At 32.3% G+C, this 15,395-nt stretch overlaps 1 protein-coding gene across 1 annotated transcript in view; it reads left to right on the plus strand.

The window, feature by feature from the left end:
- Window positions 1-15,395, plus strand: part of LOC134260437 (multiple epidermal growth factor-like domains protein 11) — a gene marked incomplete at its 3' end in the record, with an annotated part of 88,004 nt that overhangs the window by 34,978 nt on the left and 37,631 nt on the right. The gene's annotated exons all lie outside the window — the stretch shown is intronic.

Consider the following 15,395-nt stretch of genomic DNA (forward strand, 5'->3'; position numbering starts at 1 on the left):
CCACATAATTTATCTGGCGGCCGCTTTATAACATATTTGGCGGCCGCCACTTATATATCTGGCGGCCGCTACATAATATTTGGCGGCCGCCAGATAACACCTGGCTTCCTGAATCGCGCGCATGTTTTAATGTGTGGTTTAAGAGGTGGATACAGTGTAAAAATTATAATAGCAACATCAATCATCCAAACTTGAAAGAGATTTATTATGAACCAACACTCCAATCCACACTTCTAATAGATATGTTTTTTGCATAGAGCATATTAATATTTGATTTGAATTATGCAAGTATTTGTAGAGTGTTTCGATTATTAAGAAGCCTCATCAGGGGTCACGGACATAAATCATGGTGTTTGCTGTAAGCTATGATTGGTTGATAATTAAATGAAGTTTTGCATTTTGGATTTCCAAGAATGGTGTTCCAATATTTCAGAATTCGTTTTTTATCATTTACTTTTTTATCAATAAGCAGCGGTTGTGTCAACATCCATCTTCTTAACCCAATAACACTCACCTTTTGCAAAATAATTTATGTGGCGGCCGCCAAATAATAAATGGCGGCCGCCAGAGACATAAGTGGCGGCCGCCAAATAATAAGTAGCGGCCGCCAGATATATAGGTGGCGGCCGCCAATTAATAAGCGGCGGCCGCCAGATTAAATATTTTTCATACGTGGCACCAACGGGCTTCCGTAGTAATGAAAATGATAAAAAAAATTTTTTTTTGACTCAATCTTGAGAAAAATATGATTTTATATAAAATATGTCTTTTTATTTTGCTTAACAAACCATCATTTTCCCCATTGTGTTTCTTAACGTAAAATACACTATATACATTTATTTAATGCAATAAGTATTTTGATACCCCGGTTACCCATCAACTGGTTAATTTCTTTCCATACTCCTTTCAACGCTAGAACACCTTATCTTATCCTCCTTCAAAGAGTAAAAAGTCTGTGAAACAGTTTGTCGTGTGTTGCCACCTTTGTGACGTTTAATAATTTGTTTGAAATTCTCAAAAGTATTATTAATAATGACATATAATTTTTAGCAGACACAAGATATCAAGATGAGAAATAAAACCAATTTTGTAAAGGGAGATAATCCAAATTTACAGTAATTACCACTTAGATTTAAAAGAAAAATCATGAAAATGGGTCTGAAAACGCTAAAACATAAATTTAAACAACAAACAAAGATGGCGGAGGCGGGGTGGCAGGAGGTAAATAACAAACTTTGAAACAACGTCCGTCCTCCAAGGATGTAGATGGGCGAAAAGATAGAGTAACGCACCGCATAGTCAGAATTTCATTTGTTAGATTTTGATTGGTCAGATTTTGATTGGTCAATCTCTGCCTCTCCTACCACGGTAAGACATGGAACAAAATTACCATTACAAAGCACAGCTATACAGTATTTCAGACTTTCACATTCAAGGAGGACACTTATTGATTACAATAAAAAATTTTAAGTAAACTTAAATTTATATGACTAAAAATGGCTTTGATTTGTTAAAATTATCTATTGCTTCGTAAAACATTGTTCTTGTACAAAATATAAAATTTTCCTGCATTGTGGCTCTTCACGATCACCGGGAGTGATGATCTGAAAAAAGTTGATCCTAACTTCCCATTGTATGCTTTCATATTTAATTTATATAGGTTATCATGGATTTGCTGTTTTCGAGGAAAAGAATACCTATATACTTCTACGTAAAAATTGTATCGCTCAATGCAGTCTCTCATAACCTCCGGGGTCATTGCTTGAACAAAGGTTTATTTACATTACCTGAGGATGCTCACACTTCAATATGAGTAATCAAATCATTGTTGTTATTGAGAAGGAGATTATCCAATTTATTCCTATATCATAATGACATGCTCTATGGTGCCCCCTCCCCCCTCAGGCGTCATGATTAACAAATTGAATCTACACTTCTTGAGGATAATTTCATGCTGTTGCCACACTTTCAAGGGTTGTGATTTTTGAAAAGATTCTTAAAAAAACGCTGTTTTTTCAAAACTTTTCTCTGAGATGCAGGTGTGGTTGCACTTCTTATGATCAAATTTGAATTCCTTTTCGAAAAAAAAAATATTTTGTGACAAGTTTGATTGAAATTGGCCCAATTATTGAGAAGAATTCAAATTGTAAAAAGTTAAAGACAGATAAACGGAAGGAAGCTGGACGAAATGTAATCAGAAAATCTTATCTGCGTCTTCGAGTCAGATAAGCTTAATAAAAAAAATCTGTAAGTGTTCAACAAGAAGTTGTTCTTTCATTTAAATAGATTGAAGACATTTTAAGTTAAGACAGAAGTATAAAAATGGGCTAAGTTAAAATAATGAGTTAAATGCGTGAAGTTTTGTCAAAAAACATGGAGTTAACATTGACAATTCCTGCTGCTCCTAAGCTGATATGTAAAAAATATTTTTTAAAAATAATTATTTTAGATACTAAGTTCAATTATCTATAAAGACATTTAAAAACTACACAGCAGCACAGGTCATACTTGAATTCCTTTTCAATCTATTTACACTTTAAGCATTATCATATTGTTTATGTGATTTGAAAAAAATCCCTGATTTCAGATAGAAGTTACTCATTCTTTATGTTTACAAGAATCCTCATTTGATGTCAAGCTTGAACAATGCAGAGAGATTTGAAAATTACTTGTACTTTAAAATAAATCTTTTTATTTCTATACTCATTTCTCCAATTCCATATGAACAGTATGAACCACCAAGAATGTCAAAATTACTATTTCAAATGTTTCTATATGTTTCAACCTTCCGAATTGCCCTAGGTTAATACAATTGTCGGCTTTCCTAACGATTTCCGTAAAAGAGTTTTATAAAGAAAAAGAAATAATTAACTACAATGTACATGTATCATAAATTAATGGGATGCCATGATTCCGGAGGAAAAAAATTAAATTGTAAAGGTTATAAACACAATCATTATTGTTTTTAAACAAGCAAAAACACCTAAATGAACATCATTTTTTTCAACGTGGATGATGTTTTAATCGGAAAATATCGATTTATATTTATATTTTATATTTGCTTTATATATGATCTACAATGCATTTGAAAAATTAAGAAAATGTGTTTATCATGTAGTTGTAGATTTGGGTGTAGTTTGATATTTACCTTCCTATTTGTGGTTTCAAACATTTCATATTTGTAGATACTTGTTCACCGAACAGGAAATTGACAAACTAACAAAGAAGCATGATTTAAATATTTTATAGCTCCGGGAGTAAGAAAAAAGTTTTTTATGAACCATTTATATATGAATGCAGTCCTTAAAACAGTGTAAGAAAAACATCATCTGAAAGCAGAAGTATTTTACTTTATAACGTGGGATATTTCACAAGAGAAGATGGTTCCAATATTAACAGGGAGGAAGTTTTTCTTCATTAATACATTATGGACCTTCATACCATCAATATGAAAAAGGAGAAAGTGTTCCTTAATTAATACAATATGGACCTTGATATCATCAATTTTCTACTTATCTTTAGCCAGTTACTTCTTATTTCTCAACAACATGGTAGGTTTTCAATTTTTTTATATGTTTCAATCGTACGAAAACATAAAACATTTTAAAATTCATTATTAAAATTTTTAAAAACAAAGTCAACAAGTAACCAGAACAAATAAAATGGTGTATAAAAATAAAACAAATTAACGTAATTAAAGAATACGTGTACCAGGAATCAAGTAACATCAATTAAGGGTTGCGTTTTAAAATTTGCCAATAAAGATGAAAATGAAGAAAAAATTAGTTTTTAGATATTAATTTTAGAGAATCTTGCCAGGGGGAAAGCTGTGACGGTCAGTAGTAGATACAATAATGGATTTTTTGCACCAGGTAAGGCCGTGGATGGAGACAGGAGAACATACCTACTGGAATGTGCACTGACAGCTTCCGGTCAGAAAGAGGCGTGGTTAACAGTGGATCTTGGGGAGAATAAAAATATAGCATCGATCTCAATCTTACACGGGGGTGTAAGCATTTAGATTTACGTTACTTTACTCTTATTTCATTTGTCATACAAAATACATTGGTCAATATTTTATAAATATTTATTTAGTATGCTAAGACATCGACGATAATTGGAACCGTGGGACGCCCATTATGCATAAATTATACCACGTTTCCTGCTATCGTGTATGTCCCTTGCATACATTACTAACTTGATTCGTTATATTTCCATTTCATTGTGAAATAAAATTGTAGATTAAGATTTCAAAAACGTCGATCAATAGATTTTATTACTCCCATGTCAATTTAAACAGTCCCTGCCAATTGACGTCAAACACAGCGGCAGCCACACGAGATTTGCATGCATATCTGGCCTCCCTAGCGTCAGACACAAAGACAAACACGCACGAGATTTACATGTGTATGAGGCCTCTTAACCCCTTAACCCCCTTCCCCGCAGTCACGCATTTTAACGCATATACCATTTCCTATTTCTAACGCATTTTCACGCACTTTAAAAAGTTCATGTAATCTTAAATTTAATGGCAATTTCCTTCTCTTTTATACTTGCAAAAATCTTAAGAAATAAGAAAAGTTATTTTTGTATAAAAATATTACGTCAAAATATTATTTGCGCTTTACTTTAGAGAAACGTATACCACGCTAAAAGGTGCTTGCGGGGAAATGGTAGATTTCTATTTCTATGACGTGAACATTAAGTGTATGCGGCATAACAAATCAGTAAGTTGTAAAGAGTTAACGGCCAAGTGCGCCTTTTGACGCATTTTCAGCATCACAGTGATTTAACTTTTGGCGTTTTGTAAATAATTGGGATACAACAAAACAGTTGATATTTTCTGAAACTAGAGAAGAAACACATCATGTTTTCTAGTATCAGTTTTTCTCTGCGATGTTAAGAAATTATTGTAAACTTGAATTGAACTTTGAATATAATTGCGAGAAGTTAGTAAAATTACGCATAAATGAGTGATTTTGTGCTATCTTCTGTTGGCTGTATCTCACTTACAGCACACGATAAAAAAAATGAATGCCATATCCTAAAAGCGGGGAATTTTCCCTACATTTTCTCTATTGGACATTGAAAAGCATCCGTTACAGAAATATTTGCTGTTGAATATTGGAACTTTTTCGAGTAAAACAAAAAAAAAAAAACACTATGACGTCATCTAACGTTTTACGTGTACACAATGAAATCGTTCATAAGCTCGGTGTAAAATAAATCGATTCTTTTAATATATGGAACAGATTTATTTTTGAAAGGAATTATTTATAAAGAAGAGTTAAAATACGAAACATTTTGAGCCATAAACATGTAATAAAGGGAATTTTCATTAGCTTTAGAATATAAGTGATAGTTCTTGACCCAACGCCCCGATTTCGCGTACCCACTGTTTCAGAAATCCCTGTCGAATTTTGTGTCATTCCTACATGTAGTTGGAATAATTAATCAAGTAATCAGGTATTGTCGTTACCATTTTCTTACTATTCGGATTTGTTATTAAAAGTTAAAAAATATAATTATTATACAAACTTATAAATATTTTTTCGAATCCTTAGGCTAGTATTTTAAATGTACTTTGAAAGGAAAAGCTGTCACAACGACGAAACATATAAGGAGTTAAAATTTCGATGAAGGATATATTTTTGCTAACACACAAACTGCATTTAACTGACGCGATTATTTTTCTTACCCTTATTTTTATCTGATATGAAATGAATGTATAGGAACATGAAAATAAAATAATGAATATACACTGTGATATTTAAAATTTTAAAAAATCGGGAAACTTAATTTCGTTTGAATTATTTCCCTTCTGTTACCATGGTTGTTATATACACAGGGAGAGACATAGCACGGAACAGTCATTCTACAAAAACAAGCATGGACAATTGATATATTTCTTTTTTTTCATGTCACTTACAGATTTGCCGTTATAATATCTTAAATATAAATTTTAAGATCGAATTCATCTCTAAGATATCTTAACATACATGCATGCTTTTTTTTTTTTTTTTTAGATATTTACCGATATATATGTAGTTAAAGTTTAGATATGAACATCATGAAGGCCTAATGTTGAAAACGTTTTCCACTGCTAATCTTAATGTCGCTTCATTTATTTACAAATTTCAAGACGGGATTCTCAGCCGTAAAAGCGTTCCTAACAGATTGCGATGAATGTTAAATAAGTTTTTTTATCTTGAACAAAAAAATGAAATCAAACCACTTCTCGAAAAAGAAATGCATGGACCTTCTTTCATAAGAAATCATAGCATATCGCTAAAAATCAATTAACTTCAGTACTTGGTTTGCTCTAAATTTCACGGACAGATTATTTGCTGGTTTCAAAAAGAGCTAAAATTTACAAAAAACCTTATATCATTAATACTAGTTGCGAGTCAGCTATTTATTTTTAAGACAATGCCTTTTTAGATATAACAGATTGAATTGGAGAAAAACGTTTACTTCCGAAATGGTAATTCAGGAAGGACTTTGTATGACAGATATAATTTTTTTTTATTCTTTGGGGAACGAAATTCTTCTTCGTACATTTGTTTTATAGCCTAAAACAAGCTTTGATTTTAACTATTGCAGAGAATTTTAACTTTTATTACAAAATGTAGAATTAACTTCCGTAACCTTAACTTCGTTACGATATTTTTACCGAAATTTCAACTTAATTTTGGATATGTGAGACTTCATAAATCATACATTTGTGTCTATACTATACATCAGAAACAAACAATTGGTCATATTTACTTTCTTTGAAAAAAATAATGGGACTGGATCAAGTATTAATTCCGTAACATTACCTAAAAAACAATGGAATATTAAAATTGTTTTTAAAAAGTAATCGATGCAAGAGTTGTGGACAATTTTCCCCCAAATTCAATGATATGTCTTTAAGAAAATTATAATTATGTTTTTGCTTTTTGAAACAGTTATTTCTTTCATGATTTATATAATGAATTTGTCCATTATCGTAGAATGACTGGGAATTACATGTAAGGTCGGGTAGCGAAGTGGGAACATACAATGGAAGTGTATGCATTGGTGTCGAAAGCAAATTGAAAGTGGAAGGGGGCAAAGTAAAGGAGAAAAAATATCTAAGTTACCAAAAACTTGAAAAAGCGAAAAAAAATTGCCCTTCGCCCTTCACGGAAATCGGGGGGGGGGGGGGGGGGGGGGGGGGGGCTAATATCGAAATTCTCTCAGCACAATTTATTTCTAACCTACGCTCCAATGTTCACTGTCTATATTATGGCTATTAGGGCAGAAAAGAGGCCCTAGCCCCTCAGCCCCCGGTACCGACGCCTATGATATGTAAATTTGTGTAGCAATTCAGATTCCGTTTTTTCTATTGCGACTTTGAATAAAAAAAATGGAAGAGAAATCGTGTTTTGTGAGACACAGACAGAGATGCTGTCACTGAATTGCAAGAAACCTGTTTGACTGTGTGAACTATAATGAGAAGGACCACCCCCCCACCCCCCCCCCCACAATAACCATTCTTTTTACATCGCAGGTTCAAATTGTATCGCAATATTCTTTTTTTTTTAAACGTTCTCGGAAATTGATATCTACATGTAATATGAATATATTTATACAAGTACCAAGTCCAAAGAAATACATTTGCATGCAAGTCTAATATATGTCACCTATGAACTATTATCGTATATGCGTTCATTGTGAATGCCTAAGTACATCGATAATCAATACTCAAGTCAAGGTCCAGAGTCCGACTGTATCCTCCAGATTGAAAGAGGATTTTGGCTGTGAAAGACACCAAGTTTGCACTAGAAAATGCGAAGTGTTTGTCATCTAAATATTTTGTTCCCAGTGTATGTATTTTACCTTAGGTCCCTGAAAAAAAAAGTTTGGTGATTTTGCTTTGCATAAGCCTGCACTGATATTACCACCTAAAAATATTGAAGATCTATAACAATGAAACGAAATCCAAAAAATTAAAAACTCAAACTTTAATCTATATTGCACTGTCGCCCTATGCGGGCTCATCAGTAGATTACGCAATTAAGCAGATACATATACCTGCAAAGATAACATGATCAAGATTGTGACTCAAAGTGATGCACTCAGTTTTTTCTTAAGAAGGTTGACACACGAGAATACTCATTTGAGTGTTTCTTTAGTGAGGACATTTTTAAAGGCTGCTTGCTCCATTTGCCACCTCCATTTTTGTTTACATTCCATGCCTAAGTTTCGTTTCCTTTTTTACTCATCGGTACCCCCCCCCCTTTCCACACAGACACATATTGCTTTACGTCTCTTAGTAAATAGAGATAAAGGATTACTCTGGGTAATGGATATAAAGGGTATCAAACAGTCACTTGCCCTGGTTGGAATATTTATTGTAAATGCTACATGTCACAGCTAGTTGGTGTTCATTTTGCATTTGCATTGATAATTGATTTGGGAAGGGGATCATAGGTGATGATATACCATGTAATGGAAGACATGTGCAGTACTTGGTAAAACCTTCATAGGGAAAAATAGAATGGACTAAACTTAAACTTAATAATTAAAAAGATTGATTTTTTTTGTTTTTTATATCTCTACAGAAGGCAGCACACTCTCTGGATTTTCTGTGTATATATCTGATACAGAAGACTGGAGCTCAGGAACTCTCTGTTATCAATATAACATACAACACATACCGCCTAATGAGATTACCTTAAACTGTGTAACTTCCGGTCGCTACGTCATACCCAAACATATCCGAATTTTCCAATATAAATATATGTGAAATCCAAGTTAAAGGTTACGGTTTTCTTCTCGTTGATTGATGGACAAACATATTAGTGTTACATGTATCTTATTTGGGAATATTCCCTATCGTATTTTTGACTTTTATTCTTGTTTTAAGTGTTACTTACTGTTATTTATGCAATTATCCTCAAACATTTGTTGGGCAATTGGAAAAACAAACAAGTTTTTTTTTTTTTTAATTTCAAAACTACGAAAGCGAAAATAAAAAAAAACTTGATCTTTTTTGTCGTTCAACAAAATCGGAGGGCTTTTCGACCCCTAAAAAAATTAACGAGCTGGAAGTGAATTTGTTTTTTTTCATAATAAAATTCAAAAGTTCATTATGCTTGAAGTTCTGATGAGATCAATAATGAAACATAACGCATCTCTTTATCCATCAACGTCTACTCAGAGACATAACTCTTTCATGAATATTTAAATATTCTTTTTATTTCAAGGATAAATAACACAAACTTCTTCCCCAGAGAGTGAATTATCTTTATGTATTCTGAAGCCCTTCTCACTAAAGAAGAAATTTTCGACCATATTACAATTACATGGTTGAACAATTCACCACAATTTGGGGAATGTTAAAGAATGTATGTTTCTAGTTCATTTTTTTCTTAAAAAGTTTCTAATTTATTTTCTTCCATCTTTATGAACAACTTGTATTTATAAAGGTATGCAGATCATTATTTTAGGTCAAATATTTTATGTAAGATAAACATTTTTTCTTATTATCTTCCAAATGTAATCAATATCCAAAAAAATGATAAAAATTGATGTAAAAGTCTACAAACAATCCTTAAATATGTTAATATTTTATGAAGTCTTTACAGTGTTATTACTTTTGAAAAAAATAAGGAATTAGGTACCCTATTGGCACTAATAAAACGGAAAAAAAACATTTACACAGAAAAATGACATTTATTGAACAAGGTCAGGAAAGAGTTGTCTACTCTAATGTCTGTATGAATACTTTCCGAACAAATATTATTTTCGTCAATTTCGATTACATTTATTCCTTGCTGCTTCTTTTTTCCCTTCAGATACCATAAGATTCCTAAATGCTAATATTTGGACTTATTAGTAAATTTCCCGGACTTCGTTCTGTGCACATGGTACATGTTTACAATAACTACTATTTCCAGTTTTATAAAATTAGAACCAAACACTGCAAATTCTGGAAAAAAAATGTAGTGTAACTCTCTTATGCGGAAGATCAGAAAATTTGTTTGTATCCTTAAGAAAATTTGCTTCATGATTTAACCACCTGAAGACAATGCTAGGGTCATTATTCATGTGAAATATCACAAGAATTGCTTGTATGACTCCTTAGATAATGGAACTTGCGTGATTGCAAATTTAACAAAGAAATCTCCATAGGCAATTTTTCCCCTTTTTTTCCGCCGAAAGTGAAAAGCCCTAACTAAAGAAAAAAAAACAAACATTTTTTTAAATTTTATTTAGGATTGATTCATCTTGTAAAATGTGCATTTTGTGATCATGAAAGGGGATTCACGTTTTTTCCCCTGTACCTTCTAATTTGACATGATTTGGCTTTAATTTATGAAAGTCCGTCTACGAAACACTGCAGGATCCACGTCCGTATTCTAGTTCTACGCATTACAGTTAGCAGCGACTTTAGTTTCGTACTAAAGCCTCAGTCAAATATCTTAAAACAGTGAGATCTCTCATGTTTGATGTAATATTTGATGAAGCAAAATGAAAGAAACCATTGTGGGATACAGTCAAACTTGTCATAGCGGTCACCTCTATCCAGCGGTCACTTATCCTATGCGGTCATTTTATTTCCTCCCAATGAAAATTCCTATATAAAGTAACTCTATTCGGCGGTCACCTATGTAACGCGGTCAGCGGTCACCATTTTTCATCCGAATTGTAGGTTTCGACTTGCGTTAGGCGGCCATTTTGGATTGTCACATGATTTACATCCGGGGTTTTCAAACACGGAAATTCAGGTAGCTAATGTAAACAATAATTATACGCCCGAGGTGAGAGAAGGTAAATCGATCGATTTAATTAAGAGTTCAGATACGGATGGGTAAACTAATAAATTGTTGAAATGTATTTACAGTGTTTGTCTTATATATAAACTCAATGAAAATAGGTGATATTGTTCATGCGAAAAAATGTCAGCGACGAGGAAAGTTTTAACTCTAAATGAACGGCATGAAGCTATAAAATTAATGGACTCGGGACTAAGTGCCCGTGCAGTTGCGAATAAGTTTAACGTGGGGAAAACACAGGTTACAAATATACTTAAAAAAAAATCCGAAATTATTAAGGATATTGAAAATAATGCCCCCGGTGACATGAAAAGAAAGCGCCAGAGAAATAAACGGATTAAGTTGGAAATGGTTTCAAAATGCTGTAGGAAGACGGATAAACGTGACTGGCCCACTGTTGAAAATGAAGGCTCTGAAATTCGCTAAAGATCTAGGAAATGAAAGCTTCAAAGCATCAAATGGATGGTTGGCCTCTTTCATAAAGATACACAACATTGTGTTTGGAACACAAAGTGGCGAAAGGGGGGATGTCGACGATTGTCTTGTGCAGACTTAGTTGAAAAGAATTCCAGAGATTATCTCATACTATGAACCAGAGAACATCTTTGATATGGACGAAACAGGCCTTTTCTATAGGTACATGTATGATAGTCAGTTTTTGTTTAAATAAAAAAAGTAAAAAGAAGTAAAAAAAATCCTTCACTCAAACACTCACTCACTCACTCATTCATTCATTCATTCATTCATTCATTCATTCATTCATTCATTTATTTATTTATTTATTTATTTATTTATTTATTTATTTATTTATTTATTATCATTTATTTATTTATTTTATTTAAACAGATCTACAACCAGACAAACATTTTATATCAAAGGAACCGACTGTGCTGGAGGGAAAAGATCTAAGGAAAGGATCACTGTAGCCCTCTGTGCAAGTATGAAAGGGGAAAAGCTGCCCCCTCTAGTTATAGGGAAAAGCCAAAAGCCAAGGTGTTTCAACAAAGTTGACCCCAATACTCTACCGGTGGTATACAGATTTAATAAAAAGGCATGGATGACATTGCCAGTCTAGCAGAGCGCTATGATGAAAAAGTATAGCTACGCAGCTAACAGGACCAAACCTTACTTTCGCTTTCTACGCTTGCCAACCGTTCAAAGAACGATAACTCTAATTACGCGGTGAAATCAAGAAAACTCTAAAAGTACTGTTTTTCAGGTCTCTGAAACTCTTATAAGCGTCAAAAAGTGACCCCACGGTCCACATTTTTAAAACTAAACTCCTTATGCTGAACTCAAATCTGAAAAGTATTTGAAAATTCATTAAGAAATAAAAACGTTATGGGCAGAGGTCTGTTTTAAATTTTGGCCCCCTCAAAATCCCTTTTTTTTCAGAACTTCATTCTCATAATCTAATGAGGTTGCAACAGTATCAAAGTCAATTGAAGTTAAAAATATCATTAAAATATCTTGATTAATTAAGAAGAAAATGCGCCATGACCGATTCCAATTTAACATAGAAACTCCCATAGAGAATTTTTAACGTCCAATAAAACTGGAAGTTCTATTCGGGCTGATACGAAACGTATAGAATATGTTCCGCTTATTAGTTTTAACGTATTTCAATGCTCAAAGTATTTAAATAATGTAAATTGCCACTTTTACAAAATCCATCGCCCCTTCTTAAAAATTTGAAGTCTTATATCTCGAAAAAGTATCTGTGGTTAAAAATCAACTACGATCACTTTTGAATAGGAATAGTTCTCTAAAATTTACATCTTGAACCTGGGCGTTAGAACATTAAAAATTAAAAATTGATTTTGGCTTCTTCAGAAATTTCAGTTTTCCTTTAATAGAAACCAGAAGTAATTAAACCGGAAGGCCAAAACAATACATACAGGAGATATTCACATTTGCTTTTTAGTTATTTTAAAACAAAATACCTATTTTAAAGCAACTCCTTCATTGCTGAAGGAAAAAAGTGCTAAGAAAATTAATTAAATAAGACGATAACAATAGGTCTTTCTGCCTAAAAGCGAAAAGCCCTTAAAAGAAGAAAAAATTCAAGACATGTTATATCATGCAATAAATTTTTGGACACAAATTTTGATTTAAATTTGCTGGTATTCATAAAATTTATAAGAAAGATTTTTCCCTCTGATTGTAGTTGGATTTGTGTATTTCTGAAAAAGTAAAATTCCACCCAATATTATTTTGGAATCAGGTCGCTGCATATTTTATAGAAATAATGCAATTTTCTCGATTAACTATGCATTATGACCTCATGAATTTATCAATTATCCTTCTACTTTCATTTTACTTTCTAAACATCTTCAAGAACATAATCTGTTATACAAAGGAGTCAATTCTTTTATTGCTTGTTTGTTTGTTTGTTTATACAACTCGTACAAAAATAAATCCTATTTTCTGCTAATTGCATAAGTGTTAAATTGAAATTTTGTGTGAAATTGTTTATATAATTAATGCTTGATTTATATTATCTTAATCTGTTGATTTGTAGTAATTGCTCTAAGCTGCAGACTGCAGTGATCTGTTTATGTGATAAGGTCTTGACCGCTCATTAGGATTTGGCTGGGAAATTTAATTCTTGTATCAGCATTGCTGACTTTTATCACCCGAGTCTCAGGGGGATTGAATGTCCGAAGTGCTGGCCACGAGAAAACGCAGAATTCATAGTGTTCACAATTAACAGGTTAATTTAGCAGTGATTGACAGTCTGCAGGTTGGGCAGTTCTTAATATTTAGCGTAGAATTTTTGTGTTCAATTAGTTACTCAGTCGGCTCCTGTGTGTAAAGTGTTACACGGGAATACAAAATAAATTTGTTGGAAACTTTGGGCGTTTTAATTTAAAAACAGAAAGTTTCGGTGTAACAATAAGTACATTTCAAAGCCATTTTCAGTAATTTGATTCTGAAGAGAAATTTTCGCAAATGATAAAAAGATGTTGCTCAATTGCATGTATATTGTATACACGTATAGACAAGAACGTATTATGTTTAATCGGGGTAAACTCCTACTATTTTGCTAAAACTCCATATACAGTAAAACATGCTTAAAAGGATATAAGGGAGTGGTGGCTTTGCTTCGCTATAAGCGTTTTTCTTTAGCTCAATTAAGTCATTTGATAGGAATTAATTGTGGAATGAAAATCACTTCTTTTTACATGTTTTAAGCGTGGCTTTTATTATAAGGCTTTTAGCGTGTTCTTTATAAGCGTGATTTATTGTATATATTAGATATCATACAGTATTTTTAAACATGTAAATGTTATAAGCGATCTTTACAATTTATGTTGCAGAAGAGTTGGAAAATAAGAATAAAACCCACTTGATTCTAATGCAAAAAAAGCTTAAACCCTAATTAAAATATGAAGCACTGAGAATTGCATTAAATAAGAAAAACATCCCGTGTTTTTTTTCATAATTTTTTTTTTTTTTTTTTGTCTTTTGTTTTTTGTTTTTTGTTTTTTTTTTTTTTTTTTTTTTTTTTTTTTTTTTGTTTTATTTAAAACACTTATTTAAACTACGCAGAATTGTTACACACAAATTAGTTATTCAGCATAATACCTAAAAAACAATTCATTTGCAATTTTAAGCTGTATTAACAATATAAACATATCAAATCTTATATATGCATTAAAACAGTTGCTTGTTAAATCTCAGACCACAGTTTATAAATAAATATTTACATTCAGTGTAATTTTCTTCATGAAATACATAAGAAATCTACGACGTTCAAATTTCTATAACACACGCGAAACCTTGTCACCGCGCGGTACCGGTAGAATACACATGCATTTTCAATACTTTATGAACACCAAAATGTACATTGTTTAACACAATTTAATTAAAAAAAAAAAACCTGATGAATTGACGTAAAAATACAGCGAATGTGCATTTAAAATTAATTTGTCACTTTTTTTCCTCGCAATGTTCGTTTGCGTTATATAACTTTACGACGTCACAAACGTCACAAACAGCTCTAACGTCTGAAAAGCACACCAGTTTTGAAGGGCGCTAAATTCACATTAAAGATTACCGAAATAAAAAATTATGAAGAGGAAAATTAAAGAATGTAAATATAAGTTTTGAATTCATATTTTGGGTTGTCTTCGGTCCTATGACACACCTGGCCGTGCCGACAAATTATCAAACCACGCTAACGCGCGGTATTCAATTTGTCGGCAGGGCCAGGTGTGATATAGGACCGAATTCAAATATGAATTCGATAGTTTACTTAAATAAATGGTTGCAACAAACTTGTCTACATGATGCCATTTTGGTCAACATGACCTAATTCATCTGCTGTGAAAGGCAGATCAAGTATATTTTTACAGTAAAGAATTCATTGACAAGTGCTGCTGCTTTCTTAAAATCGAGAGTGTGACTTTATAAGGACATAGCATTCTTGATAAAGGTCAAACAAATTTCGACATAAGCCTAGTAACTTGAAATTTTAACTTTTAAATGCGAATTTTATTTAAAGCAGCAGCACATTCTAGATAGAACAAAATATGCAGAAACAAATGGTAACTTAAATTTTTAATTTTAACTAGAGTATGCCCTTGC

The sequence above is a fragment of the Saccostrea cucullata genome, unplaced genomic scaffold (assembly GCF_032062105.1).
Source record: "Saccostrea cucullata isolate Sc308-1 unplaced genomic scaffold, CSIRO_AGI_Scuc_v1 ctg3018, whole genome shotgun sequence".
Classification (NCBI taxonomy): Eukaryota; Metazoa; Mollusca; class Bivalvia; order Ostreida; family Ostreidae; genus Saccostrea; species Saccostrea cuccullata.